A 12,679-nucleotide genomic window follows, 5' to 3' on the forward strand; every position below is an offset into this window, starting at 1 on the left:
GTCTTATACCAATTAAGATTTTAATCAGTAATTGCCTGGCAGAGGTCGTTAATTATCCTGTGCAGTACAAGTGCCAGGGAAGAAGCCACCCTCTCCCCTTGCAACTTCACCTGCAGCCGCACAGCCGCTGCGCAGCCCGCAGGCAAGGCCCCGAGAGCCGGGCTGCGCCCAGGCTGAGCGCTCCGCACCGCCCCGCCGCAGACAAGTGTCCAGTGTTGGGGAATCCATCACTTCCCTGGGGAGATTATTCCAGTGGCTGATTGTTCTCTTGGTGAAACACTTTCCTTTTGTGTCCAATCGGAATCTCCACAGGAGTAAATTGTAACCATTACTCCTTGTGCTTTCAATGTGACTCCTTGTGAAAAGGGAGTCTCCATCTTCTTTTGTAGCCACCCTTTAAGTACTGGAACATGGTGATAGGGTGTCCCCTAAGCCTTCTCTTCTCAAAGCTGAAAAAACCCAGTTCTCTCAGCCTTTTCTCATATGGCAGCTTTCCCAGTCCCTTGATCATTTTTGTGTCCCTTCTCTGGACCCTCTCCAGCCTGCCCACAGATTGTTTGCATAGTGGGGACCAAAACTGAACACCGTATTCCAGGTGTGGCCTGACAAACACTGAGTGGAGTGCGATAGTGACTTCTTTATCTCTGCTGGTGATGTCCTTGCTGATGCAACCCAGTGTCCTGTCAGCTTTCTTTGCCACTGCAGCACACTGTTCACTCAGACTGAGCTGGCTGTACACCACAGACACCCAGCTCCTTTTCTACAGAACTGCCCCCCATGTTGTCCCACAAATGGGGTTGTTTACCCAGTGTACAATACACCAGTATACAGACAGAGCAGAGGTATTTTATTTCTTTCATGTTTGTGCAAAGAGGGGTGCTAGGTGGTAATACCACAAAGCCAGCATGCCACACAAAAGAAATTCAGTGTATTTATACACTTCAAACTATGTGAATACACATTTACTGTAATGACCATTGGTAGTTTCTTATCACTTTGTCGCTCACTGGTTAACTACAATGTCTTGTCTCGATTTAAAGTTGCAGTGTCTTTTAATTATTCTGCTCAAACTCAAAGGGTGGAGGGCTGCAAGTCTTTTTGGTCTTAAATTGAGTCAGTGGTTGCAGTCTCCACCTGCCACCTTTACCTTTCCCCCAGTTACCATAGATTTTGCTGATTGCCTACTTCTTTGGCAATTATTCAACTTCCAGCACCTTCTGAGCAGGATGTTCCCTTTTTACTGATCTTGTAGTTTCTCTCCAAGGATATAATCTTTAGTAGGGCCTGTATCGTTTATACGTAGTAACCATGTTCACACAATAAAGCCTCGATTCCCTGTCCTCCTTGGAGGATTTAAATGCAGTGTATCTAATTCTAACTTGAATAGTGTCACTATAACATAGGTGCTTGCTCAAACATAGAGTTTTACACAAGTAATACCCAGCCAGGTAAATCCCAGTCTGTGCTGCACTCCTGGATTATGTCTTCCCTGGTGTAAGACTCTACACTTGTCCCTGTTGAGACACTCTCTCTCAGATCCAGCAGAAGTCCTCTCATGAGGATGAGAAAAAAAAAAAAAAAAGGAAAAAGTTTTTTTTAACTGATCAGGTAAATAACAATAATGAATTATCTGGATTTTGAACACAACAAAAATTTGGTTTTCATTGCATCATCTTTCCATTTCCCTGTCATGCAAAAATCACTATTCTGGAAGTTCTGCAACTCATTGCATCTTATTATTCATTTAATAATGTGTGAAAAAATAATTGGGAAAATAAAAAAGAAGTGAAACATTTGAAACAAAACCAGGAAGTCTACACACTCCAATCAAAGTTTTACTTCCAAATATTATCTGAAAACCAAAAGAACTTAAAGCATTAAGCAGACATAATATACATACAAAATTCAAGTTCTAAGTATTCTTTTGATGTGCACTGTTACTATAGATTCAGTGTATATCCCATTTCCACCTGACCGATATCTTTACTCTCTGCTAACGTATAATCTGTATTTTTTTCAATTCTGTCTATTAATTCATTCACTTTTTCAGCAATGTTTTTAAATAATAAAAACACTTTTCTATTTTAAAGTGTTTAGGTTCATTCTCTCAGGGAAAGAGGGAAAAAAGGTACCAGGTAAACTCGCAAGTCCACAGGTTTGTAGTTACTGTTTTTTGGTTTTTGTTTTTTTTTTTTTCCTTAAAAAACCCAACAAAACTAAACAAAGAAAAAAACCCACAAACCTCCCCCAACAACCCAAACAAACGCCCTAAAACCTGGTCATAGTATGGATTCTTTTACTCCATAAATGAAAAATTCCCATTCATGTAATATTTTTTGGTCATGAATCATTCAAAAAGACAATAATTTTCAAAGCCTTCTTATTGTGAACAAACTTCATTATTTGTTAAAATATTTCTGTTAGTTCTTAGCTTTCTTTGTCCTCATTTCAGATACATTCAAATGACAGCTGCAAGCATTTTACACTTCAAGAAGCAGCTTAAACATTTTTTAACAGCTTCTCTAACTGAAAGTATTCACTAGAATATTTTTTGTTTCTTTTTGCACTGTTGTGCATTAATGATTCTTAACAGTTTTACAAAATGTGTCTTTCCTGCAGCCACAGATACTCTTATTCATTCTTTTTTATAACATTTATTCATGAACAAGTAGGATTTTTCATCCAACCAACAGGTTTACTTCAGCCTGCCTCATTCTGCAATATAACTGTGTTAAGTTTGCTGGCTGTGTTGCAAGTCTGCAAGATGCATTTATGACTCTGAGTGTAGCTCCTCAAAACTTACCCTAATTAATACTGTTATCAAAGCAGTGTAGATGCAGAAAGCATGGAGTTCAACTGGAGCTCCTGGAATGTTGACTCAGCTTCTCAGTTAGGATGGCTGCAGTGCTTGAACAGGGAAAATTAACTTTTATCTCAAAATTTAAAAAAATAATTAAATTCTCTCCTGCAAGGTAGTTTCTCTGGAGAATTCAAGGGTTCTTCAGTTAAATCAGCTTCTTCCTGCGAAAGAACAGCAGAAATAAATTTAAAAGTTATCAAAACAACCATACTTTTGTTTACAGATATCTCAGAAGATCACAGCATTCAGGAAGAGTAGCTGTCCCACAGCCTCTGGAGGGCTCCTTCAGATCTGCTGCCTGCCACTGGAAGTCCCTGGGCAGTCCCCACTTGTGCTGAAGCACGGACACTGGCTTTCAGTAATGCCTAAGCACTCTGTGTCCAGATTACATCTCCATTATTTTAGGACTGTCCAAACACATGCTGATACTGTTGCAGTTTGAATATCTTAATTAAGACAATACACTTGTGTATATTAAGTATTTACATGGAAGTGAGCAAAGCATCAGCTTTTGCTTCATTGCTGCTCTGGAGACATTGCTTAGGTGTTTGACAAAAGAGATCTCCCTCATTTCAGCCAAAAGCATTTGGCTGAAGTGCCATGAGTTAGGAAGTGAATTGCATGTATGCAGTTTCACTTCTTATGGATACCTCCTTGACTTTCACAAGGCAATTGAATCTGGTATCATTACATATACCTAAGTAATTCGCACCAAACCCATTATATATAAAAGACCTGGTATAAAAGGCTAATTAAGGATTGCTAAGTGCCCTATGAAATCAACTCCAGAGATGAACTATAATTAGCTAGGAACAGCTCTGTAAAGTGTACGCCTACTTTATTTTCCTGTCTGCTGATAAACTTAGCATGCTGGAAGTAAACCAGAAGACTGCTAGTTCTTCTGATCAGTCAAACTTCAGCTTTTGGTTTGAAAATGCTGAAGTTTTGTGTTGGCTTTCTGCGTGCCCTGCTGGAAGCACCAAAGCCCATCAGCAGGAGGGGAACACCTCGAGCAGGCACAGAGAGAAGACCCAGCGAACAGAAAAGTGGTTCCTTTTAAGAGGCAGAGGAGATGTGACACTACTGTGTGCATGGGATGATGTCTATGAATACTAAGAGTGAGAAGCCACAGGAGGGATTTCACATTTCTATTTTCTACAGATGTAGTCTTGGCTTAACTGAATGTATTATTTTCATAAGAGACTGTGGTGTTATGTATGGTCACTAATGACAGAAGCTAAAAATATTACTATGGTTTTCAGCTGCACTACTGTCGTGGTTTAACCCCAGAGAGCAACTAAGCACTATGCAGCTGCTCACTTACTCCCCCTGGCTCCCAGTGGAATGAGGAGGAGAACCGGAAAAAAAGTAAAACTCACGGATTAAGAACAGTTTAATAACTAAAATAAAATATAATAACAACAAAATATGATCATAATTAAATATAATAATAATTGTAATGAAAAGGATTATAACAGAGAGAGGAATAAAACCCAAGACAAGCGATGCACAGTGCAGTTGCTCACCACAGGCTGACTAATGCCCGAGCAGTGACCTGCCCCTCCCATGCAGTTCCCCCCAGTTCATATACTGATCATGACGTCCTGTAGTATGGAATATCCCTTGGGCTAGTTCAGGTCAGCTGTTCTGGCCGTGATCCTTCCCAGCTTCTTGTGCACCTGCTCACTGGCAGAGCATGGGAAACTGAAAAATCCTTGATTTAGGATAAGCGCTGCTTAGCAATAACATAAACATCAGTGTTTTATCATTGTTCTCACACTAAATCACACACAGCGCTGTACCAGCTACCAGGAAGAAAACTAACTGTATTCCTGCTGAAATCAGGACGACTAATTCCCCTATGTGTCAGTATAATAAAACAATCAGGAAAGATGGGGTTCATCTCACCTAACTCCACCAACGTATAGTGAACCAATCAATAGCACTTAGGGATATGGTGTAGTTGAGAACAGTCAGTGTTAGGTTAATGGTTGAACTAGGTGATCTTCAAGGTCTTTTCCAACCTAGATGATTCTATGATTCTGTGATTTTAAACTAATCATCGATCTCCCTCTGTAGAACTGGTGCAAGTAAGGTGTTGGTAATTTACTCATAAATCAGAATAAGGTGGATGATTTACCATCAGGAATGGCAACCCTCTGTTGAATTTAGATAATGAGTTTAAACTGGACAGATGTCATTTACACAGGTATAATTTAGGTGACATAATTGTTCTTTTACTGCTTCCTGACTTTCCTTGGCAGGCTTGGTGTAAATGGAAGAAGAACTTTGTGCCATGGGTCAAACCTGGCATGCACATACGAGCTTGATGATAAGCTTAGTTCACAGTAGATCTCCTCTTGATTTTCCTGTTTTTAGCATTGCAGCCACATGTAGTTTCTGGGGTTAGATCTGCTGTCCTCAGTCAAAGGCACAAGGCAATCCCAAGGACTTTAAGCATGTAAGAAGAGATAAAGTGACCACTGCAGTATAAAGTCAGCTATTACAGAGTCAGTATTAAAACATTCTCATTCAGAGGAATACTAGGGCATTCTCATGTGATATTTTCCCTTTAGAGTTTTTATATGCTTATAGGAGTGGAATTAAAATTTTTCACAAGTATGTAAAGCAAGGATTATAAGCACCAGAGCTGAAAGAAAAATTATGACTTACCTCTAATCCATAAATTTCATAAGGAAAATGTTTGTATGTTCAAAAGAAACATACCGCTTGCTATATATTAACTGGAATAGTCTCTACATTACCTTACAGGTTGTGTTTAATAATTAATCAATAGGATCTGCCATATCCCAAACCATATCACATCTTAATTTTATTTGTGCAGTATTGTCAGATTGCTCTGGTCATACTGTAATTCCAGAAATAAAGCTGCGTCTCCAACAGATTCCTGGGCAGAATAATAGTTTCAGTAGTGCGGCTTTTGCTTCAGCAGCTTTTGTGTACTTGCCAAATGATGGCATCAGACATTTTAATGGCTGCGTTTTCAGCATCATAATGGCAATCAATCTTTCCGTAAGCATCAAGTTTCCATGTGGTGTGTGCATGTATGGTAGCCATCTCTTGCAAATATTTGATTACACTGATGAAGGGGGAACACAGAGTAAGAAGTTTTTTTCTCAGTGGACTTGTGAGGAGACAGAGGCACACACTCTGTGTACAGTGCAAACATACAGAGACCTTCATTGTTTTTAACACTGAGACTTTATACCATCTTCAAAGCTATGTCAGTAAGCATGAGTTAGGCTGCGTTATAATAATTTGTTACAGGGTATTATGCATTTGATGTTCACACACTCTAGTCTATACATTGATAGGCTAAGCTAAAAGATTAACTCTACCGTTCGCATCCCGGTTATCAATCCTTTAGTTTTATAGTTCTTGCAACTCTGCATTTTCTTGTTTACCAGCTGCCAACATTCTTCAATTGTTCTTTTATTCTTCAGTCAAGGACATCGTCGAGCTGAAATGTCCATTTTCTGCCAAAAAGCTCTCCACAAACTTGTTCAATAAAGCAGTGTACTCTGAGTACTGTCTCAGCCATATAGTGAAACAAATATGCCACCAAATCTGTAAGGTCTTGAAAGTTCTATCACAAATTACTTCTTTTACAGATTTCTAATTTTATAACAGTTATAAAAATGTTTCCTCAATAGTCTGTACTAAAATCAAGCTGATATTAAGTGAAGTAGTTTTGAATCACATATAGAAAAGCTCTATTTTGCTTTATCACTAAGAGATAAATACATCTGCAGTTCTATAACATGAGGCTTAATAGTTTTTTCATTTTAGGTTTCTGTGGATCTAAAATAGTGGTGGATTGAAAGGATGAAGACAGGGAAGGAAAGTAGGTAGGTAATGTTAAAATCATTCGTCCTCTTCTATTAAAGACAGTCAAGAGGCTGCACCTTTTTGCATCATGGCGTGTGGCCATCACTGTGCAGCTATGCAGCCTTGCGTCCAGACTGAGACCCTGCATGGCTCAATAATGCAAATCTATTTTTCTTAGTTTCTTATACTCAAAAGCTTTGTATTCATAAACGTAATGGGTTAAGAATTTTCAATTTAGTTGAGTTTCTGGGTATGTAGGTACTATTTTTTTTTCTATTTCCCCCCTCTTTTTTCTGGTCTCCTGGTTGAGAAAAAATAGTAGTTACTGTCGCTTCCTTGTCAAACTGAGTTATGCTTTTCTCATCAACACTTCATTTTCATATTGTTCCTCTTCTTGGTTCACCCTTTCTCTCCTAGATGTATCTCTTTAAAATTCAGAGTTCTTTATATTTATGGGGCAGACTTTGGAAGCCTACACAGCCACTGCCCATGATGTGTTGAGTTCATGGAGCATTAGAAGCCTTCTCTTCTAGCTGCCAGCAATACAGATGCCATCCTGTAATTACTGTGTTCTCTTTAAAACAGAGAGAGAGAGAACATAATTTCCACTTCTATCAGTGTGATATCTAGTAAAAATCATTAACACTAATCATAATCAACATTCTGTACAGTGCATTAATAGTTTGTCTGATACTGGTTCATTAAAAAATACATAGCCTTGAGTTTGAAAAGTCCTGGGCAGTTTATACTTAGTGTGCAGCTAAAAATATTTCCTGCTTTAGCAGTCATCTTTGTCACAGATGTTAGGTAAATGTACTCTGATAAAAAAGCCAGGTACCTGTATGAGTGAGAGTGGATTTTAATTTCTTGATTACCCTGACACGAAGCTGAGAGGCAAGAAAGATCCAGGACAAACTTTACAGAAGATACTAATTAGGGAATACAGCAAGTGAACTAAAACAATGTAATAAAAGATTGCATGAAAGAAATATATAGGCAGGGTAGACTTATAAACTTAACAGAAGGGAAAACAACTTATTACTGATTGTTTCTGCATTCTAGCTAAAGAAATGTTAAAAAAAATGCTAGTAAGTAGTCCAACTGTTAAGGCTAAGTCTTCCCTAAGTCATCTTAAGATTCAGATGGTGAGCTGTAGGAGATTAAAAATTCAGTGCATCTTGAAGTGTAAACATCTGAACAAGCATGAGATCATCCCAGAGGAGCAGTGCCTGAGCACACATCCCTTCTAGGGGTTATTATCTAATTACTAATATAAAGCTGCATTACTACAAATCAAACAGGAAACTATGTTAAAAAAACAGACTTTTCATCCTGTCTCTAGGCCAACTAGATCCAGTCTTTAGCCTAATTTTTATACTTTGTACGAATGAAACAAATCTGATCTTTTTTTGTACTCAAATTCCCTGCTGCTTTGTTTCTCTTTCCCATGATACAATCTTGAAATAGCTTAGCCCTAAAGATGTAGCTTCTTAATTTATAAGATATTAGAAGTCCTTTTAAAAGCTCTTTAACAGTCTTTTCACACGGCTACTTATCCACTAGCACTGCTTGGATAGACTTCATTCTTATTTCTACTCTAGATGGAATATTTTTGCTATGTGCTTGCACAACACTTAGTCTTACAGCTTTGTTCATGACTTGTGCCTGTTGATACTGTTCAGTTTTCAAAATCTGGAGTTGTAATGGGGTCAGCAATCAATACAGAACAAAACACAGCAAGGACAAGAGTAAAGAGAAGCAGACAAAACCTAGAAAATTATCAAAAGAACAACAAGAAGAGGCTCACATGATGAGGAAAGTTGGATTTCCTTGCAAAACTGTTCACAAGTGTAAAAGCATTATAAGGAAGGAGTGAAATTTTGAGAATTGAAAGTGGGTAAAAAATTGGAACAAGAAAGCAAAGCTTTTCTTTTAGAAAAAAAAAAAAAGGCAAGAAATGAAGCAGCTATTGCTACCTGCAATAATGCCTGGAACACTGGGACAGGAATATAACCCAGTGGATAGGAAAACACTGGGTATGGGAGACTAAACCCTGTGAGCCTTGAGACCAGACATAGACAAACTTCAGTGTCACAAAGGACATTTGGCTAAATAAAAAATAAGGACATTTTAAGGATTAATGATGAATGAAGTGACATCTCCTATTGCCTGTGAGAAACTGGAAGAATATTCCACTGGCTTTCAGACCCCAAAGCTAACCAACATGTTTTCATTCATGTATGATTGCCACTATTTTTGTGTAGTTTGGTGTTTCAGAACCTCTCCAAAGTAGAAAGTAAAATATTAAACATATCAATGTTGATTAGCAAATACTTGACTAGGCAATTTAATGCTGTTGGAGGGAGAATGCACAACAATTCCATCGTCTGACCACTGAGAATACCCCAGATCTGCAGAGCAACTTTTAAGCTGTCATTCAGCATCCTTCCCTTTATGATCTCAGTTGCTGTTGCTTATCCAGCAATATGTCAGGCAGTAAAACTTGGTGATTGTAGAACTGGCATATATTTCACTACAGAATGAGCTATGAACAAGCTATGGAATTTATAACTTAAAAGCAAATATAAAAATGTGAAGGTGTGACTAGTTTATGGGACAAAAGCTAAAATGGAGAAGTCAAAGTAGGAGAAGCTTTATTTGTGAACTTAAAATTGTAATTGACTGTTATGGACACCAGTGAAACACTTTTTAAAAATTATTAAGAGTCTTGTCAACTCTGATTTTTCCAAGCAAGTGATATTTATACACTTAATTATGTAATATTCTTTGAGGTATGAAAACCAAACTGTATTAGAAATTGAAGAAGACAGTTTTTATGAAGGTATCTTGAGAAGGTAATTTCTAACAGAACTTGATATAACTCTGAATCTTTTGAATTATGCTAATTTCCCCAGTTTCTTTAAACGAGTTTGTAATTTGTTGGAACTGAGCATGCTTGACTGTGGTTCAGGGAGGAAAATATCCCTATCTGTTGATTTTGATAGTGAGAGATCAAGCCTTTGAAGGGGAGCTCTTTTCTCACTACTAACAGGGAGACCCTGCCACCTAGTACATTTTCTCCAGTAGGAACAATCTTATTTATTTTTCTGTTGTAATTTCTTCCTGGGATTTGCAGGGTGCCGTTGAGTAGTTTTTACTTAGATCCTATATGATACAGCTAAAATGAAACATTGTATTGTAAGGTTTTTTCAGTCTGAAAGGTTTTAGGATATAGTAAGATTCAGTGCAGAGTACCTCTGTTACTTGGAACCAATGTTTTCAGGAAGGTAATTTTATTTTAAGAAAGAAAATTATTTTTTATTATGAAGATAATTGTGACTAGGGAGTCTCTGTGGCGCAATTGGTTAGCGCGTTCGGCTGTTAACCGAAAGGTTGGTGGTTCAAGCCCACCCAGAGACGGTTGCTTCTCTTTCTTCTGCCCGTGACAGGGGGATTGGAACTAGATGGTCTTTAAGTTAGTTCCCTTCCAACCCAGATCATTCTATGCAACTGCAGAAAACAAATTCTTTGTTAACATCAGGCTCATTAAAACACTAGTTTGCTGAAGTATCAGCAATGGATTAACAGACCCAAATATTTCCATGGGTCATTATTTAAATATGAAATTGCATAGAAATAGTTTAATTTAAGCAGAATATTACAGAGTGTTCCTTAGGGCTCACGTTGTTCTGTCATATCTGCTTGTCTGCATGGTGCTCTGTTGTGTTGGTGTGAGCTCTATGTATTCTTATGATTTTGAAATGTAAACATATATATATACAAACTATCAACATGGGCTACTGTGCACCTTAGGTTTAGCAAAGATTGGTCATTTAGGAATTAACAGATAGCTGAGTAGTCATGCCAGTTCCAGAAAATTCATGTAAAAGCCTGCTGAGTTGGAATCTGCAGGACAGCTGTTAATGTTTGCTTCTAGCTTTAAATCTCCTGGGCATGTCACACTTTAATAATTGCTAAACCCTAAAACCAGAACAAATCCATATGCAGTGAAACCACTGAAGCCCATATCCTTCAGCAGGTCTCTCTTGTTATCATTTTATGAGTCAGCCCTTATTTCACAGGGAAAACTGATGGGGCTCTCTCCACTGCCCATCTGACTGTTTTCCTGATGTGTACAAGAATTTAATCTTTTTGAGATGTCTTCCTTTCTATAGTGCTGGAGCATAAGGATCTAAATACTAGGAAAGAGGCAATCAAAATGCTAGTTTCAAAGCCGAAGGCAAAAACTCTAGCATACTATCGACTTGGGAGCAGGAAGGAGACATTTAGCTGGTAAAGAGGTGAGCCAAGAAAAAATGCTGGCCTTGATCTATGTGCAAAAGAGCAGCTAATAAAACCAGAGATCTTTGGTCTGGCTTTGACAGAGCGTTTCCACTCTACAAATAAGGCTCCCGTCTTAAAACACCTTCTGTTTTTCAGAAGATGGCTCTATGTCCTCAAGGTGGCAGAAGAGTGCAAAGCAACTTGAAAACAGGAAAGACTTCCCAGCTGTTTTTCAACAAACTTGATGTAGATCATATCAGATAATCAGTTTAAAATTGTTATTTTTTAGAAGATCATGCTATTATAAATTTCAGAGCTTCAGATAGTAAAAGGCTATAAGTTTAACTGAAATATCTATTAAACCACGTTAAGAAGCAAGTGAAAGGGTCAATAGGAATTAATTCTTCATGTTCTGTTTGAACAGCGCACTATCGTGTTTGTGACAAAGTAAAGGAGTAGTTTAGACAAAGCCCACAGAAGACAGCTACTGAGTTGTTGCATATGACATTTCTGCTGTATTTATGTAGAATTAACATAGAGAACAGGTTTATACACTAATCTTCTGAAGCAGCGGATAAGGAGAATATAAGAACATTGATATGGACCTGTAAAGAAAGTGAGAGAGAAACTCAGTTAATCCAAAGGTCAGTCACTGGCCTGTAATTTTATTAACAAAGTAATCACACCTGGAATAGATACCCAACTCTTATTACGAAGAAGTGATCTGTGAGATCCTGATCTACAGAGAACAGTAAAGGCTGTGGAGATGGTAATAGCATTGTATACAGGGCCAGAGAAACACTGGCTTAAACATGAACAAGGTCTTAGAAACAATATTGTTTACTATTGGACATGCTTGTCAAAATGCATATTTAATGAGTAAACCGACCAGAGAAGGTGCCCTGCTGGATCTCCTCTTTATGAACAGAGAAGGACTGGTGGATGACATGGATGTTGGAGGCCGACTAGGGCACAGCGATCATGAAATAATAGAGTTCTCTATTCTTAGAGAGGCCAGCAGAGGGCTAAGCAGGACTGACATCCTGGACTTCTGAAGGGCTGACTTTGTCTTGTTTAGGCACCTGCTTGACAGGATCCCCTGGGAGACTCTCCTGAAGGGTGTAGGGGCCTAGGAAGGCTGGGCACTCTTTAAGAAGGAAGTGTTAATGGCTCAGGAGCAGGCTGTCCCCAGGTGCTGTAAGAGAAGCTGACGCCGGAGAAGACCACCCTGGCTGAACAGGGAGCTTTGGCGGCAACTCAAGGAGAAAGGGAGAGTTTACAGCCTTTGGAAGAAGGGGCTAGCCACTCACAGTGATTACAGAGAGGCTGTGAGGCTATGCAGGGTGGAAATCAGAAGGTCTAAAGCCCAACTGGAAATTAATTTGGCAAAAGAAAGTCCAGGGATAGTCTCCATCCCCTGCTAGATGCAGGAGGAAATATGGTAACAAGTGATGAGGCTGAGGTGCTTGATGCCTTCTTTGCCTCAGTCTTTAATAACAAGATTAGTTGTATTGATGAAATCCAGCCTCCACAGCCAGAATACAGAGACTGGGAGAACGACCCCCCCCACCCCCACCCCCCACCCCCATTCCAGGAGACAGTCAGTGACCTGCTGCATCACATAGACACACACAAGTCTATGGGACAGGATGGGATACACCCGAGGGTGCTGAAGGAGCTGGCTAG

At 38.9% G+C, this 12,679-nt stretch overlaps 1 non-coding gene across 1 annotated transcript; it reads left to right on the forward strand.

The window, feature by feature from the left end:
• The first annotated feature begins 10,055 nt into the window (after positions 1–10,055).
• TRNAN-GUU lies at positions 10,056–10,129 on the forward strand. Its single transcript has one exon. It is a non-coding gene; the product is annotated as a tRNA-Asn (tRNA).
• Positions 10,130–12,679: the final 2,550 nt, after the last annotated feature.

Source organism: Athene cunicularia (assembly GCF_003259725.1).
Source record: "Athene cunicularia isolate RWA chromosome 2 unlocalized genomic scaffold, athCun1 chr2_part1, whole genome shotgun sequence".
NCBI lineage: Eukaryota > Metazoa > Chordata > Aves > Strigiformes > Strigidae > Athene > Athene cunicularia.